General features: G+C 46.2%; 1 protein-coding gene across 30 annotated transcripts in view; it reads right to left on the bottom strand.

The window, feature by feature from the left end:
- Positions 1-17,368, bottom strand: part of nrxn3a (neurexin 3a) — a 1,776,465-nt gene that overhangs the window by 138,612 nt on the left and 1,620,485 nt on the right. The gene's annotated exons all lie outside the window — the stretch shown is intronic.

The following is a 17,368-nucleotide window of genomic DNA, read 5'->3' as shown; positions in this document are numbered from 1 at the left end:
TCTCACCCTTAAAAGCAAGTCAGGATCACCTTTCCAAATGTCTGCTGTAGTGCCAAATTGTTGTCGATAATGCTAATATGTGGTCCCTTGGAATACTTCACCTCATTAAACCGACTTAAGTGTCATTATTGTGGTGAAGTATTGGAGTGTGGGTCTGCACTGACTGGTACCCCGCACAGAAGATGAGAAGAATTGCATTGGTTAGTGTTATGGGAACCCAAAACACATTCATAAAAATAATGTGTTTTAAAGCAACAAAGCAATTTAAATTCACCCCAGCCCTGGAACCGCACCATGATGTGCTTTTGACACCATTGGCAAGTGGAAGTCCCACAGGAAGATAAAGTGGGTGGCGGGGTTGTAACCAGGGTCAATATTACCAGGTCCAGTCTACTGGGGGTAGTGTTACATTCAACACTGTGGAAACACACAAACCATCTCTTCATGTAAGATGGTCCCGCCAATGGTCACACTGACTCAGCGTGAACACATTTAGTAAGGAATCTTTGGAGGTGACTAGCAGTCAAGGTGAATCCAATCAGATAACAAGGGTTCTCCTTTTTTCTCATTGGATATTGGAAGGCAGCGCTGTGAGGCGGGAGAGTGGGGGCAGGCAGAGTCCCGTTAGGATTGGTAGGTTCATTAATCAAACTCTCAGGAGTCCGCCCAACCAGAGTTGGCCATCCTTCCTCACAAGTTGACCAACAGGAAGAATTTGCTTTTAATCTTCTCCATTAATGGGGGGGGGGAAGAATCATAAATATTAAATTAAAAGAGATTTCTGGTTATGCCAAAATCAAGATTTATTTATTTCAATTAATCTTTGAATATTGAGAAGTTTTGGACAATCTTTTTGAGAGACTTTGGACAATCTTTGAGGCACTTAGGACAATCTTTGACCCTCAGAATTTTTGACAGCTACCTATGACCCTCTCCTATTTTTGACTTGTGAGGCATGTGCAGTTGGAACACACGACTGTTTTCAACCAATCCATTCTACGGAAGTTTTGGATGATGTCCTGGGAAAAACAACCCTTCTGATCTCCCTCCTCCTTGTAGTCCCAGGTGAAGCCAAGGTTGGCCTCCTCGTGCTGTGCTTTGCCATTCTCCACTTTGAATGTTTTCTCCAAAGTGAGCTCATCCAAAGGTCCTCTGCCCATGTTTTAATTTGCACCAAGTCCCGTTCACCCATTCCCCCTGTGCTCACTGACCTACACCAGCACCCTGTTCACCAAATTCTCAACATTAAAATTCTGGCCCTTATTTTCAAATACCCCTATGGCTGCCCCTTGCCTCCTGTGGCCTTTCAACACTCAGATCTGCCTCTTGCTCTGTCCTGAGCTTATAATCACCCCACCACTGGCAGACTTGCTGACAGCTACTGAGATCCTAAAGTCTAGAATCCTTTAGTAAATCTCTCTCCAAATTTCTCCTCCTTAAATGCACTCCTCAAAACCTACTGCTATAAGTTTTTGGTAATCCCTGGTAATTGGAAGATTTTAGTCATCTGCTTAATATCTCCTATTGTACACAAAATCATTTATTATTGGTTGGAATACCCTCCTGGGAGGCACCTCTTATTCTCATGTGACCTCAGAAGAGTATAGGAGACCCATTTGGCCCATCTAGTGTATGAGGGCTATCAGAACATTTCCATCTGTTCCATTCCCCCCTTTATTTTCTGGTCACCTATTCTCTCTCACATGCCCATCAACTTCACCCTGATTGTTCTGCCTACACTAGGGGTGATTTATAGCAGCCAATTAACCTATCGGTACGTCTTGGGATGTGGATGAAGCCAGAGTATCCAGAGAAGCCCAGGCAGTCGTAGGGAGAACGTACAAGCTCCACACAGGCAGCCAGAGGTCAGGATAGAACCCCAGTCGCTGGAGCTGTGCAGCAATAACACTAACTGTTGTGCCACTGCACCTGCTACTGTGGGACGTTTGCTACATTAGAGGTGCTATATCACAAAAGTTGTTGCTATTGAGCTCAGTTAACTCAGGAAAGAAAGAGTGAATCAGGACCACTCCAAGCCTCTGGGCTTCCTAATCATCAGCCTGATTCATTTACTTCCCTTGGAAAATAACAGTGGAATTTATTTGCCTACAATGTATTATATCATTTAAATCATTTTTAAAAGACAATTAATTGAAATGAAATTCTTCATGGAAGAAGCAATAGTCGAGAGCAAAAAATAAACACTTTAATTTCTTCATAGCCACAAAAGAGACCACAAGATACGGATACTGTCATTTTATAATCCATACTCCTGGTCAGGTAAGGCCCTACCCCGGGCATGGAATGAATAATTTATTTATCTTTTAGTCATTTTTAATGGACTGAACATGCACAGTCATTCCATTTCATTTACCATCATAACTTAGACTTTTATTAAAAAAAGATCGGACACAGAGGTCAGATATTGGGGTCATTTCCAATGAATACCCTCAATCCAAAAGCTAATGAGAGCTTCATAATGCCAAATTAATGTTACAGATACGCACTTCAAAAAGCCCAGACATTTTTTTTTCTGGAAAAAATACATTTATACCATGGTTTACTGTATTCGTAAACATAAGTTTTATTATTCTTTTGCAGCATTGATAACATTTTGTGCACAATGTTGTTGACCGTGGATTGCAGGAAATTTATCGTGTTCACAGTAACACAAGGAGGGCATGCTGTGCTGCCAGTAACCAGGGGTGTTTGGATGGGCGAGGAAGGGTTGTGTGGGAGGGCAGTAGGTGAGGGCAGGGGCAGAAAGTCTTCGAAGTGCATCTCACACTATTTCAATTCCTCTGGTGCATAAATTATTTGCATCCGGAATCAGGAGAGTCCAGGAGCTAAACCATGGTATAAATTCAAGAGCCTCCATTTTGACTCAAGTTGCAGGATCAATTCTTCTTGGTCAAAGCCTTATTGATACTCCGTGAGCTGGCAATGGTGACACCAAGGGAGCCACCGCTTAAGCAATTTGCACAAATTTTACCTAACTTGAACATAAACAGCAATATAGGCACTGACATTGTTGGTGTGGTTGGCACCATCTCCCACCCTCAACCAGGTAATCCCAAGAACCCAAACACCTTCAGCCTCGGGAAAGCAGCCAACATAATCAAAGACCCCTCCCACCCCGGACATTCTCTCTTCTCCCGCCTTCCATTGGGCAGAAGATACAAAAGCTTGAAAACACACACCACCAACCTCAAGGACAGCTTCTATCCCTCTGTTATAAGACACTTGAACGGACCTCTTGTATGATCAAAATGAACTCTTGATCTTTCAATCTACCTCATCAAGGCCCTTGCACCTTGTTATCTGCCTGCACTGCACTTTCTCTGTAACTGTAACACTATATTCTGCATTCTGTTATTGCTTTTCCCTTTGTACTACCTCGATGTATTTATGTCTGGAATGATCTGTCTGCATGGCATGCAAAACTAAGTTTTTCATTGTATCTCTGTACGTGACAATAATAAACCAATTACCAAATATTCTTTTAGAAAACAAATACCTCCTTCAATAAAAGAAAGAGGGCTTTGAAGGGGGACTCTTAACAACTGCTTCTACAACAGGACTTCTACAATCTGCGATATAATAGCTCCCTTCCTACATAACTGATCTCCCTCCTGACCAAAGCTTCACCTCCTTCCATAATGGAACTCGTAACCTGGTCCCTGATAGGTCGGTTCAGCCAATCAGAATTAACAACTGTCACAGCAAGTCAATTTGAACACAACTAAGATAAAGATACCTTTATTAGCCAAGTGTACATCGAAACACACAGTGAAATGCATCTTTTGCGTAGAGTGTTATGGGGGCAGCCCGCAAGTGTTGCCACACTTCTGGCGCCAACATAGCATGGCCACAACTTCCTAACCCGTACGTCTTTGGAATGTGGGAGGAAACCGGAGCACCCGGAGGAAACCCATGCAGACATGGGGAAAATGTACAAACTCCTTACAGACAGTGGCCGGAATTGAACCTGGGTCGCTGGCGCTGGAAAGTGTTACGCTAACCGCTACACTACAAAGCCATTGGAGACAACTATCATTCAAGGCTTGTCCCTTGAGGATCCTGGCTTGTTTGTCAGTCATTCTGCCAGATCCCCCCATCCCATGGGAGAAGGAGCAGAGAAATTCACCCCACCACCTTTTGGGAAAGAGCAAGAAAAATCAGGGGTGAAAATATTCTTCAGGTCCGGGTGCCAATCCCGATCAAGCCCACGAACATGATGTGACCTGATCACCCACTTTCACAGCTGTAAAAAATCCCTAAGTCTTAAAGTGTTTGTCCAAGTAACCTGATAGTTCTTTTGGATAAACTCACAATGCTGCAAGTGTCTGAACCTTTTCATGAAGGCAGACATCAATTCTTTTATATCTTGTACAGGCAAGGACTACATAGAACACTGCAGCACAGTACAGGCCCTTCGGCCCACAATGTTGTGCCAACATTTTATCCTGCTCTAAGATCTATCTAACCCTTCCCTCCTACATAGCCCCCTATTTTTCTGTCATTCATGTGTCTATCTAAGACTCTTTTAAATGTCCCTAATGTATCTGCCCCTACTACATCTGCCGGCAGTGCATTCCATGCACCCACCACTCTCTGTGTAAAAAACTTAACCCTGACATCCCCCTTATACCTTCCTCCAATCACCTTAAAATTATGTCCCCTCATGTTAGCCATTGTTGCCCTGGGAAAAGGTCTCTGACTGTCCACTCGATCTATGCCTCTTATCATCTTGTACACCTCTATCAAGTCACCTCTCCTCCTCCTTCTCTCCAAAGAGAAAAGCTCTGGCTCACTCAACCTATCCTCATAAGGCATGCTCTCCAATCCAGGCAGCATCCTGGTAAACCTGCTCTGCACCCTCTCTAAAGCTTCCACATCCTTCCTATTGCAGACAGAGTATGTACAGGTTCTGTTTGCAAACTCGGTGGATAGTCTGACAACGTGCTAAGTAGGCAGAAATTGTCCCTGTCGACTTCTAAAGCTATCTGTCTCCCTCTCTCAATGGTTGGCAATCCCTGCTTGCTTAGGGATGTCCCATAGGCTTTTAGTAATCCTTTTTTCTCAAAACCAGAGGAAGAAAATTGAGTATGGCCTTTTAGGAACTTGATTGCTGGTTTTTGCAAGTGACTCTTCAAATGCCGAACTTTCATTGTTTTTTTCTGAGTCCTTGTTTGTATGTTTGTCTCGGCCACTATTAGTGGCTCCTCTGGTTAACCACCCCTTCCTTCCACAGCAGTTCTAGGTCCCCTTCACCACTGGTCACTTCCTGCCTTTTACACCACCGTGAGCAGAGCTGCTTCCCTCTCGAGTCAAACGCTCCTCGACTCTTGAATACCAATAAAGTCAAACCGGGAATGGGTGAAATAAAACTCCCAGCCGAGGAGTAATTGGACGTGGCTGGACACAGCCAGAGTCGAGGAGGGGGAGGAAAGGCTCTATTCTTCCTTGCATCGAACAGTACAGCACAGCCCTTCAGCCCACCATGTCTGTGCCGACCATGCTGTCTGTAAGGAGTTTGTACATTCTCCCCGTGTCTGCTTGTGTTTCCTCCGGGTGCTCCGGTTTCCTCCCACATTCCAAAGATGTACGGGTTAGGACCTGTGGGCATGCTACGTTGGCTCGGAAAAGTGGCGACACTTGCGGGCTGCCCCCAGCACATTCTCAGTAATGCAAGAAGACGCATTTCGCTGTGTCTTTTGATGTACATGTGACTGATAAATAAATATCTTATCTTATATCTTAAACTGCACATCTACCTGCCCATGGTCCGTATCCCTCCGTTCCCCGCCTGCTCATGTGTCTGTCTGAATGCCTCTTGAACGTTGCTGTTGTATCTGCCTCCACCACCTCCCCTGGCAGCCCCGTTCCAGGCACCCACCACTCTCTGTGTAAAAAACTTGCTTTGTAAATCTCCTTTAAACTTTCCCCTCTCACCTTAAACCTATGCCCTCTAGTATTTGGCCTTACCACCCTGGCAAAAAGACTCTATCTGCCCTGTCTATGCCTCTCATAATTTCATAAACTTCTGTCAGATGTCCCCTCAGCCTCGGATGCTCAAGAGAGAAACAATCCAAGTCTGTCCAACCTCTCCTTATGGCCAATACTCTCTAATCCAGGCAACATCCTGGTGAACCACCTCTGCATCCTCCCCAAAGCCTCCACATTCTTCTGTAATGGAGTGACCAGAACTGCACACAATACTCCAAGTGTGGTCTGACCAAAGCATTACTTCCCGACTTTTATACTCAATGCCCCAACCAATGAAGGCAAGTATGCTGTATGCCCTTCTTTACCACCCTATTAACTATTCTGGCTCATGAAGCTGTTTCATAATTTAACTCTTCCAATCCTGAAAACATTCTGCTTGAACCGTCCTTCTCCCTTTTTAAGTGCAACGATAGCCTTTAGCTCAAAAGGGGTTGGGATATAAGATTTAGGAAGTCTTGCTGCACTAATACTGGGCTGTATTGGACCAACGACCGGTGGTCACTCCTGCTGGCCACGAACTCATGCCAACATCAGGGATTTCCCAATCCCCTTCACTTACTGAGCAGCCTCTCAGTGTTGGGTCCCAAACCTTCTCCCAGCAATTCATTGTGTGTAATTCTGGTCGCCCCGTTACGGGAAGGATGTGGAGGCTTTGGAAAGGGTGCAGAAGAGGTTTACCAGGATGCTGCCTGGATTATAGGGTACGAGTTATAAGTTATACGGAGGGGTTGGACATTCCTGGGCTTATTCCTCTGAAGCATCGGAGGCTGAGGGGACACCTGATAGACCTGATAGACCTGATAGAACAAGATTATAAGAGGCATAAAAAGGGCAGAAAATCAGAATCTTTGTTGTCCCAGGGTAGAAATGTCAAGTACTAGAGGATATGCATTTAAGATGAGTGGGGGGAAGTTTACAGGAGATGTGCGGGGGGAGTTTTTCACAGAGAGTGATGGGTGCGTGGAATGGGGGGAGTTGTGGAAGCAGTTACAATAGTGTTGTTCAAGATAGACACATGGTGTGACAGACACGATGTGACAGACACACGGTGTGACAATGGTGTGACAGACACACGGTGTGACAGACACATGAATACGCAGGGGATGGAGGGATATGGATCACGCGCAGGCAGAAGAGATGCAGTTTAATTCAGCATTATGTTCGGCACAGACATCGTGGGCTGAAGGGCCTCTTCTTGTGCTCATTCCTCAAAGGGATATCAAGGGAGAAGGACAAAATCTGCGGAAAATCAGTCCAATCTATTCAGAGCATCAGCCCAAATTATTGACCCCAGGCTGGGGTTTTAAATCCTAGCCTTCGGGGTCAGAGCAAGTGACCAGCCAATGAGACTGCTGTGGCTTTATGAATTCCCAGTTCCCATTGGCCAACTGTGCTGATGACTGACATGCCCGTCTGGGAGCTTGAACTCTCACCTCCGTGGGTGTTGTTGCAATCTCCTCCTAACAGTGTCTCTGCCTTCAGTTTTTAGTGCAGGTGGTTTATTACACTCTGGAGGCCCATTCTGGATCTTTTATTCCCGTCTCCTCATTTTAAATCCTTTGAGCGACAAGAGCTCTGTTCAGCTAATGTGGAGACAGGCTGCACCTTATTACCCACTTAAATCACAGCTATTAAATGGTGAGCGTGTGCTTTGCATCTTCCAGCTTATTTCTGTTATTGATGGTAGTGTGTCAGTTTTCTAATTGGTGAATCACCTTCAGCTGCCCCCTTCTGTACAACAAAAATACCCAATTCTCTCATCTTCATCTGTAACACCTGGCAGAACAGCTTTGAGGGGCTGAATGGCCTTCCTTGTTCTCCCTTCTTGCTCGGACTTAGCTCTGTGACTCCACCCACTAACCTCAGCACATCCCCCCTCCAACCTATCTCAACCATCCATCCTATCCCTGCAACCACAGCCTCACGCAGTATGATTGCCCCGAAACATTGACTCTGTTTCCCTCCCCTCAGATGCTGCCTGACCCATTGAGTAATGCTGGCATTTCATCCTTTAATCGCAGATTTCTGACGCCCGCAGGATTTTATTTCTGCAGCCAGGAGCTGAGCTGTCACCTCCCCGAGGAGATCGCTCAGCTGACTGGCCTCTCAGTCTCCTCCCCCTGTAAGCCTGAGGTCATCCAAACATTCTGTCCCCTTATCCCCCGTGTACACTCGGTCCTGCTCAGCCTCTTTGCTCAGTCCAGTAACACTCTGATTTTAAAATTCCCTTTGCATGATCATTGAATTTTCTGATTTCGGGTAACCCCCACCTCCTGTGTTCCCCCCCCGCCCTACCGATTCCCCTCTCCCCTCCTGGTCCTATCAACCTACCACCCACCAAATCCCCTCTCCCATCTGCCCTGCACCTCTCCCCTAATGGTTCCTATCATCACCTTCCTTAATGATTGGATTCCAGCACTGGTAGCCTTTGTGTTCCTGCTTATTACCTTCCAGCCTCTTGTCTTCACCTTCATTCTCTCTTCTCCCCTCTCCCATCAGGCAGAAGATACAGGAGCCTGAGGGCACGTATCACCAGGCTCAAGGACAGCTTCTATCCCACGGTGATAAGACTACTGAACGGTTCCCTTATACAATGAGATGGACTCTTGACGTCACAATCTACCTTGTTTAACCTTGCACCTTATTGTCTACCTGCAATGCACTTCCCTGTAGCTGTGACACTTTACTCTGTATTCTGTCAATGCACTCTGTACTACCTCAATGCACTGTGTAATTGTGTAAATAAGAGGCATAGATTGAGTGGACAGTCAGAGACTTTGTCCCAGGGTGACAATGGCTAACACAAGGGGACATAATTTTAAGGTGACTGGAGGAAGGTATAAGGGGTAAGTTTTTTTTTAAACACAGAGAGTGGTGGTGTGTGTGAACGCACTGCCGGCAGAGGTTGTGGGGGCAGGTACATTAGGGACATTTAAGAGACTCTTAGATAGACACATGAATGATAGAAAAATAGGGGGCTATGTGGGAGGGAAGGGTTAGATAGATCTTAGAGCAGGGTAAAATGTCGGCACAACATTGTGGGCCGAAGGGCCTGTACTGTGCTGTAGTGTTCTATGTTCTATGTTTCATGTAGTGAATTGACCTGTACGATCGGTACGCAAGACAAGTTTTTCACTGTACCTCGGTACGAGTGACAATAATAAACCAATACCACTCTCCCCTCCTCCCAACTCGTTCCACCTGCCTTTTTCTCCCCTTGCCTGCTTCCACCTATCACCCACCGCCTCTGTCTCCCACTCCACCCCTTCCCCCTCCCTGACCCCCCGTCCATCCGCCTGTCATCCTTCACTCCTCCTCGGTCCACTTATCACCTGCGGCCCCCGCCTCACTCCTCCCCCTCTCCTCTTTATACTGCCCACTTCCCCTCTCCACTCCCAGTCCTGATGCAGGGTCTCGACACGAAACATCGACAGTTAATTCCCCCCACAGATGCTGCTCGACCCGCTGAGTTCCTCCAGCAGATTGGTTGTTGCTCCGGATCCCGGCGTCTGCACTCTTGTGTTTCCTAAAATTCCCTTCCTTGTTTTCAAATCCTTTCTCACCCTCTCGCCACCTCCTTAAGCTACAACCCTCCAAGGTCCCCATCCTCCTCCTGTTTTTGTCTGTCATATTTCATACTATTTTACGACAATGGGCGGCACAATTACCGGAAGCCGCTGCCTCACAGCTCCAGAGACCCGGGTTCGATCCTGACTTCTGGTGTTGTCCTGTGTGGAGTTTGCACGTTCTCCTGTGACCACGCGGGATCCCCCCCGGTGCTCGGGTTTCCTCCCATAGCCCAAAGTAGGTTAATTGACCGGCATACATTGCCTCTTGTGAACAGGTGAGTGTAGAATTTGGGGAGAGCTGATGGGAATTTGGGAGAGCTGATGGGAATGTGGGGGGAGCTGATGGGACTGTGGGAGAGCTGATGGGACTGTGGGGGGAGCTGATGGGACTGTGGGGGAGTTGATGGGACTGTGGGGGAGCTGATGGGACTGTGGGGGAGCTGATGGGAATGTGGGGAGCTGATGGGACTGTGGGAGAGCTGATGGGACTGTGGGTGAGCTGATGGGACTGTGGGGGGAGCTGATGGGAATGTGGGGGAGCTGATGGGACTGTGGGGAGAGCTGATGGGACTGTGGGGGAGCTGATGGAATGTGGGGAGAGTGGTGTTCGTGTCAGATTAGTGTAAATGGATGGTTGATGATTGGTGTGAACTGGTGGGGGACATTATGATGATCCAGAGGGGCACATGATTGGGTAGAAGCTGAGAAGATGTTTCCCTGCTGTGGAGTCCAGAACTAAGAAGAACACCTTCTTCTAGTCGTGTCTTGGGATCTTACAGTTTTATTTGGCCTGAAAGACTGCATCTGTGACAGGGAGTGGTGGAGCATCAGCTTAGGTGTTGAACTCAAGTGTCTGGAGCTGGACGTCCCCCACTTCTCTGGCTCATTAATGGCAGCATGAGCAGCTCAGTCACCAACGCTCTGCTCACTGCAAAACAGGCCAGAATAGTCAGGGGCTGTCACTCACACATATATGCATGCACACGCACACACACACTTGCACACACAAACACATGCACAAACATTCATGTACACACAGGTATGCACACAAGCACACACACACAGAGGCACTCATGCACATAAACTCTAAAATACACACACATACATGCACACATACACACTCACACACACACACACACACAGTGCATACACATGCACACAATCTCTCAAACATGCACACATATGCCCACAAGCACAGATGCACTCACACCCATCTACACACACGCAGAATCCTCCCCACCACACACACACGCGCGCAGAATTCTCCCAGACACACACACACACACACACACACACACACACACACACACACACACACACACACACACACACAAAGACAACAAGAAGCAAGTCATTCCTGAAAATGGTTCCTGAATATGCCTTGATTTTTGTGCCAGTATCCCCGGAATAAGGCTTAAACTCGCAACTAAAATTCAAAACTCTGCAGATGCTGGAAGTCTGAATGGCTCTGCTTTTCTCTCTCCATCAGCACAGGCAAACTACTGGGCATTTTCACAACTTTTTCGACTCCAATGTCTGTGTTCTCAAACTGACAGCTCCCATTAACCCATCAACAGGTGATCTCAGCAACTTATCCCCATGGCAACTCAGCCTCACCAATCCAACCCTCCCCCATCTGCTTCACCACTTAAAACTAACTAGTGTTTCCCCCCTTTCTCCATTCTAACAAAGGGTCTTCGACCCCAAACATTGATCTGCTTTTCTTTCCACAGATGTTTCCAGCACTTTCTGCTTTTATTTGAACACACACCACTTCCTGAGCCCAGTGACAAGGCCACAGGAGGAGGAGGACACGTTATACAGGGCCTTATAATGCACGAAGTAACGGTCATTTCTTTTTCAACAAAGAACGTTAAGATAAACCGCAGATTCTCACGGCAGAGCAAAGGCACCTGAAACAACAGGGCAAAGATTTAAGGTGAGAGGGAAGGAGCTTCTGAGGGGAGCTGAGGAAGAATGTTTTCACCTAGAGGATGGTTGGAATCTGGAACACATTGTCTGAGGAGATGGAGACAGTGGCTTTCATAACATTTAAGAAGCATCTAGACAAGCACTCGAATCTCCAAAGGTAGAAGGGTGTGGACCAAGTGCTGGCAAATGGGACTAGTATAGATGGGTATAGATGAGCAATTCCCGCTGCTATGTGTAAGGAGTTTGTACGTTCTCCCCATGACTGCATGGTTTCCTCAGGGTGCTCCGGTTTCCTCCCACATTCCAAAGACGGACGGGTTAGGAAGTTGTGGGCATGCTATGTTGGTGCCGGAAGCGTGGCGACACTTGCAGGCTGCCCCCAGAACACTCTACGCAAAAGATGCATTTCACTGTGTGTTTCGATGTACATGTGACTAATAAAGAAATCTTATCTTACTTGATGGTCAGCAGAGACATGGTGAGTTGATGGCCCTGTTTCTGTGCTGTATGACTCTATGACTCAATGAGTCCCTCTGACTTCTGTCCAGCTAAACATCATTGCAGAAAATAAAACCAGTCTGGAATGAAATGTGCCTGAAGCTGCACCTGTTCAGTATATATAGAATGGGCCTCAAGGACACAGCCAGTGTGCTGGCTCAAATGACAGTGATAAATGTCTGCCTCATTCCTTCATGTTTTTTAGACGTCACTTGATCCCCCGGTACCTTTACTGCCTTTTGTTACATGTCATCTATTTGCCAGCCATGCACTTTAAACTATTTTAAAGCAATCTGCAAATAACATTAAAATGCAGCTGCCGTCGCTTTGGGTATGTTTCTTTCTAGGAAAGAGGTTGAGGGGGCTATGAAATAGATGTTTCCACTTTCAAGGAAGACTGGATCAAAGGATTCTAAATCAGTGATAAGAACTGAAGAAATCGGACCAACCATTCAATAAGATCAGGGCTGACCTGGTCTTGGCTTCTAAGTGTGATCCCATGCCTCTCCATCCCTGTTGACTCTCAACCTATCTCTGATTTGAACATGCAGTATATCGTGACTCTGCCTTCACAGGTCCCTGGGATGGAGAATTTCAAAGATTCATTAGTTTGTAAGAGATTCCTCAACTCCATCCTCAATGACCAACCCCTTATGCTGAAACTATCCTACCTGGTTCTCAGTCCTCCCACGAGAGAAAACATCCTCTCAGCATCCATCCTCAGAATCTTAGCTGTTTGAATGAGGTGATCTCCCATTCTTCTAAACCTCACAGAGTGCAGGCCTAAACTGCTTAAACATTTCCTCAAGAGGGCAACCCCTTCATACTTAGAATCAATCTGGAGACCCTTTTCTGAACTGCCTCCTACATATTCTTCAGTAAGTCGTTAAGATGATAATTTTAGTTTACTGTTATATGCACAAATGCATGTGCAATGAAAAAACTTACTTGCAGCAGTATTACAGGCACACAGAATTAGAGGCACAACATTCAGAAGAAAAAAGCATAAATTATACAAGGATTGTGTTAGAAAAACACAATTAGAATAAAAACAAAAATAAATAAAGTTCATTGTAGCACAAAGTGGTCAAAGTGTTACAATACTGAGGTAGAGACCACACACGAGTATTGTGTGAAATTCTGGTCACTCAGCTATAGAAAGGACGTCATTAAGCTGGAAAGGGCGCAAGAAAGATTCACGAGGATGTTACTGAGACTGGAGGGCTCGAGTTATATAGGGAGAGGCTGGAGTGGCTGGGAATGTTTTCTCTGGAGCGTAGGAGGCTGAGGGGTGACCTTACAGAGGTTTATAAAATCATCAGGGGCACAGATAACATGGATGGTCACAGTCCCTTTCCCAGGGTAGTGAAGTCTAAAATAGATTTAAGGTAAGAGGAGAGAGATTTAAAAGAGACCTGAGGGGAAACTTTGGAATTGGAATCAGAATTGGTTTATTATTGTCACTTGTACCGAGGTACAGTGAAAAACTTGTCCTGCATACCGTTCGTACAGATCAATTCATTACACAGTGCATTGAGGCAGTACAAGGTAAAACAATAACAGAATGCAGAATAAAGTGTAACGGCTACAGAGAAAGTGCAGTGCAGGTAGACAATAAAGTGCAAGGTCACAACGAGGTAGATTGTGAGGTCAAGGGTCCATCTTATTGTACTGGGGAACTGTTCAATGGTCTTATAACAGCGGGATAGAAGCTGTCCTTGAGGTGGGTGTATTGAACGAGCTGCCAAAGGAAACTGTAGAGGCGTGTACAATTACAATGTTTAAATTATATTTAGTTAGGTATATGGATAGGAAAGTTCAGGGCCAAATGCAGGCAAACGGGACTAGCACAGACAGACATCTTGGTCGGCATGGAAACGTTTGGCTGAAGGGCCAGTTTCCGTGCTGTATAACTCTATGAATCTATAAAGCAGATTAGTTATTCATCCATGGAAGCTTGCTGTGCAGAAACTGATTGCCATACATCCTGCAATAGTGCTTACACTCCAGAAAGTGCTTTGCACATGCTGGCTATCCATGAACTGAGATTGTTGAAAGGTGCTGAAGGAAATTCTTGACACCAGTTGGTAAAGACTATTCCCTCATCTTCCAATGCAAAGGAAAATTGCATAAAAAGATTCCCCAAGAAGAGAGTCAGTCCTTGCAGGTCGACTTTCAAAAGACATTCAGGCAGAAGATAGAAGGAGGCAGAGGCTTCAGAACAGCAAGCTTTCAGGGTGAAGCACATCCAGGTTGGCTTGACTGAAGTGTAACTGGGGGAATTTCCAATGTGTCTTGTCAACCCACGTTGATTCATGAGTTATTTGGTTTAATATCACAAGACAACACCTACAGGCAAAAAAAATAGGCTTTATCGCCCCACACTGCACTGTTGTCTTTTATCTGTGCATTAAGCCTACAACAGACTGTGAAAGCTCTGTAGATCGGCAGAGAAATGACTGAAGTGAGTGTGATTTTGTTTGGTGATAGCGGTAATTGTATTTAGCTTGCAAGGTACAAGGTTATCCATATCGTGCCTTTGGATGTACAGGACGAAGGTAGACTTTCTCTCACTCGCTCTCTCTCTCTTGCTCTCTCTTTTTTGCTCTCTCTCTCACTCACTCTTTCTCTCTCTCGCTGTCTCACTCTCTCTGTCTCGCACAGGCACATGCATGCACATATGCAGTGACAGATAGAGGTGGAGATATGCACACATTGGCAGACACATAACACACAGCCAGAGAGACAGACAGTGCAGAAACAGACCCTTCGGCCCACTGACTCTGCACTGAGAATCAAGCACCCATTTTGCATTTTAGTTTTAGTCCTAACTAATCCCATTTTATTCTCCCCACATTCCTGCCAATTCCTCCCAGATTCTAGCACTAACTGACACACTATGGTCAATTTACAATGGCCAAATAACTCACTAACCTGCACATCTTTGGGATGTGGGAGGAAACGTATATTGTCAGAGGAAAATATATCCAAACTCCACACAGACGACACCGGAGGTCAGGACTGAACCTGGGTCACTGAATTGTGACTCAGCAGCTCTCCTCACTGTCCCAATAGACAAACACACACACAGGTGCACGGAAACACACGAGTACAAACACACACGCTGGCCTGTCCTGGTCCAACCATGGCCGAGAAAGCTCACCAGTGCCTCTACTTCCTCAGGAGGCTAAGAAATTTGGCACTCACTAATTTTTATCGATGGCCCATAGAAAGCATCCTATCTGGATGCATTATGGCTTGGTACAGCAACTGCTCTGCCCAGGACTGCAAGAAACTGCAGAGAGTTGTCGACACAGCCCAGCGCATCATGGAAACCAACCTCCCCTCCATGGACTCTGTCTACACCTCTCGCTGCCTTGGTGAAGCAGCCAACATAATCAAAAACCCCACCCACCCGGGACATTCTCTCTTCTCTCCTCTTCCATCAGGCAGAAGATACAGGAGCCTGAGGGCACATACCACCAGGCTCAAGGACAGCTTCTATCCCACTGCGATAAGACTATTGAACGGTTCCCTAATACGATGAGATGGACTCTTGACCTCACAATCAACATTGTTTGACCTTGCACCTTATTGTCTACGTGCACTGCACTTCCCTGTAGCTGTGACACATTACTCTGTATTCTGTTATTGTTTTTACCCTGTACTACCTCAATGCACGGTGTAATGAATTGATCTGTACGATCGGTATGCAAGACAAGCTTTTCACTGTACCTCAGTACAAGTGACAATAATAAACCAATACCAGTAAACACACACACACACACACACACACTCTTTGACTTATGCACTTACACAAGCAAACACACATGTACGCATGCCTGTATCCATGCATGAGTGCAAAGATACATAATCGCATGGATATATGTACACGTATGCATGCACATGCATGCATGTACTGCATGGACATGTATGCATGCACATATATGCATGTATACGTATGCATGTACTGCATGTACACTGACACACAAACACGGATACTTATAGAAATAAATAAATTAAAAGCCAGAGGCTGCAGATGCTGGGAATCTGAAATGAAAACAGTAGCTGCTGGAAATACTCAGCAGGGCAGGCAGCATGAGCAGACAGAGAAACAGGGTTAACTTTTCAGGTCGATGACCTTTCATCAAAAGTGAGAGATGTCAGAAAACGGGCACATTTTAAACCGCAGAGCAGGGGTGCAATTGGAGAGAACAAAGTGTTCGAATGGAATCCAAGCGAGACTGAATATGACAGCGGGAGTGGCGGAGAGAGGGTCACAGAGGCTTGTTACCCACCACTGGCCTGTCTGGAGGAGGGGTACGTAGAGAGAGGTGAATGAGGGCAGAGCAAATCATGAGTGAGGGCAGAGGAAATGGATGGGGGGAGTGGGGCAGGTAGGCAGTGGCGCAGTCAGTAGAGTCGCTGCCTCACTGCACCGGGGACCTGGGTTCAATCCTGACCTCGGGTGCTGTTCGTGTGCAGTTGACATATTCTTCCTGTGACCCCATGGGCTTGCCCCAAGCTGGTTCAGTTTCCGTCCACATGGTGTGCAGATTGGTAGGTTAACTGGCTGCTGTAAACGCTGCCCCTCTTGGGCGGATGAATGGGAGGAAGCTGAATTGGAATGCACTGCCAGAGGAGAGGGAGGAGGCAGATGCGCTCGTGGTGTTTAAGAAGTATCCAAACAAGCACTTGAATCACAAAGACATGGAAGGTTAAGGAACAAGAGCTGGTAGGTGGATTAGTGTCGACAGGTACCACAGGACATGATGGGCCAAAGGGGCCTGTTTCTGTGCTGTGTGATTCTATGGTTCTATGGGAGGTACCCAGGTGGCAGTATATCCAGTGAATAGTCAATTGCATATCCAACAATGCAAATTTACTCAAAAAAGAAAGTTTACTCACATACTCAAAACAATGATGGAAACTGTAGCAACTTCTCCCAATAAAAGCAGGTTAATTTCTTCAGAAAAAAAATGCAGTGAGCGGAGGAGAGTTACACCTAAATCGATCTTAGTCACTTGCAGCAGAACAATCACCGATCGTCACTGCATCTCAGTGCACGTGACAATAAATCAATACAAATAAGGGTGAATTATCCAACCATCTCTGCTCTGGCAGGGAACAGTTTTGGTTCTATCTGCACCCATTTTGTTTTGCAACACTGCTGCGTTCCCCTCTCCTTGCTCTACCAGATCACGAGGTGGACTTCTCTGACCTTCAATCAACAAGTTATCTAGCCAGGATCACATTGCTGTTGGTGGGACCTTGCAGTGTGCAAGTTGGCAATTGATTCCGGCAGGAATAAAGAGTTGAGGCAGGCATGGCAGCGTGGCGGTTAGCGTAATGTTGTTACA

The sequence above is a fragment of the Pristis pectinata genome, chromosome 1, assembly GCF_009764475.1.
Source record: "Pristis pectinata isolate sPriPec2 chromosome 1, sPriPec2.1.pri, whole genome shotgun sequence".
In the NCBI taxonomy this organism is placed as follows: Eukaryota; Metazoa; Chordata; class Chondrichthyes; order Rhinopristiformes; family Pristidae; genus Pristis; species Pristis pectinata.
This window is presented reverse-complemented; position numbering and strand designations above follow the sequence as displayed.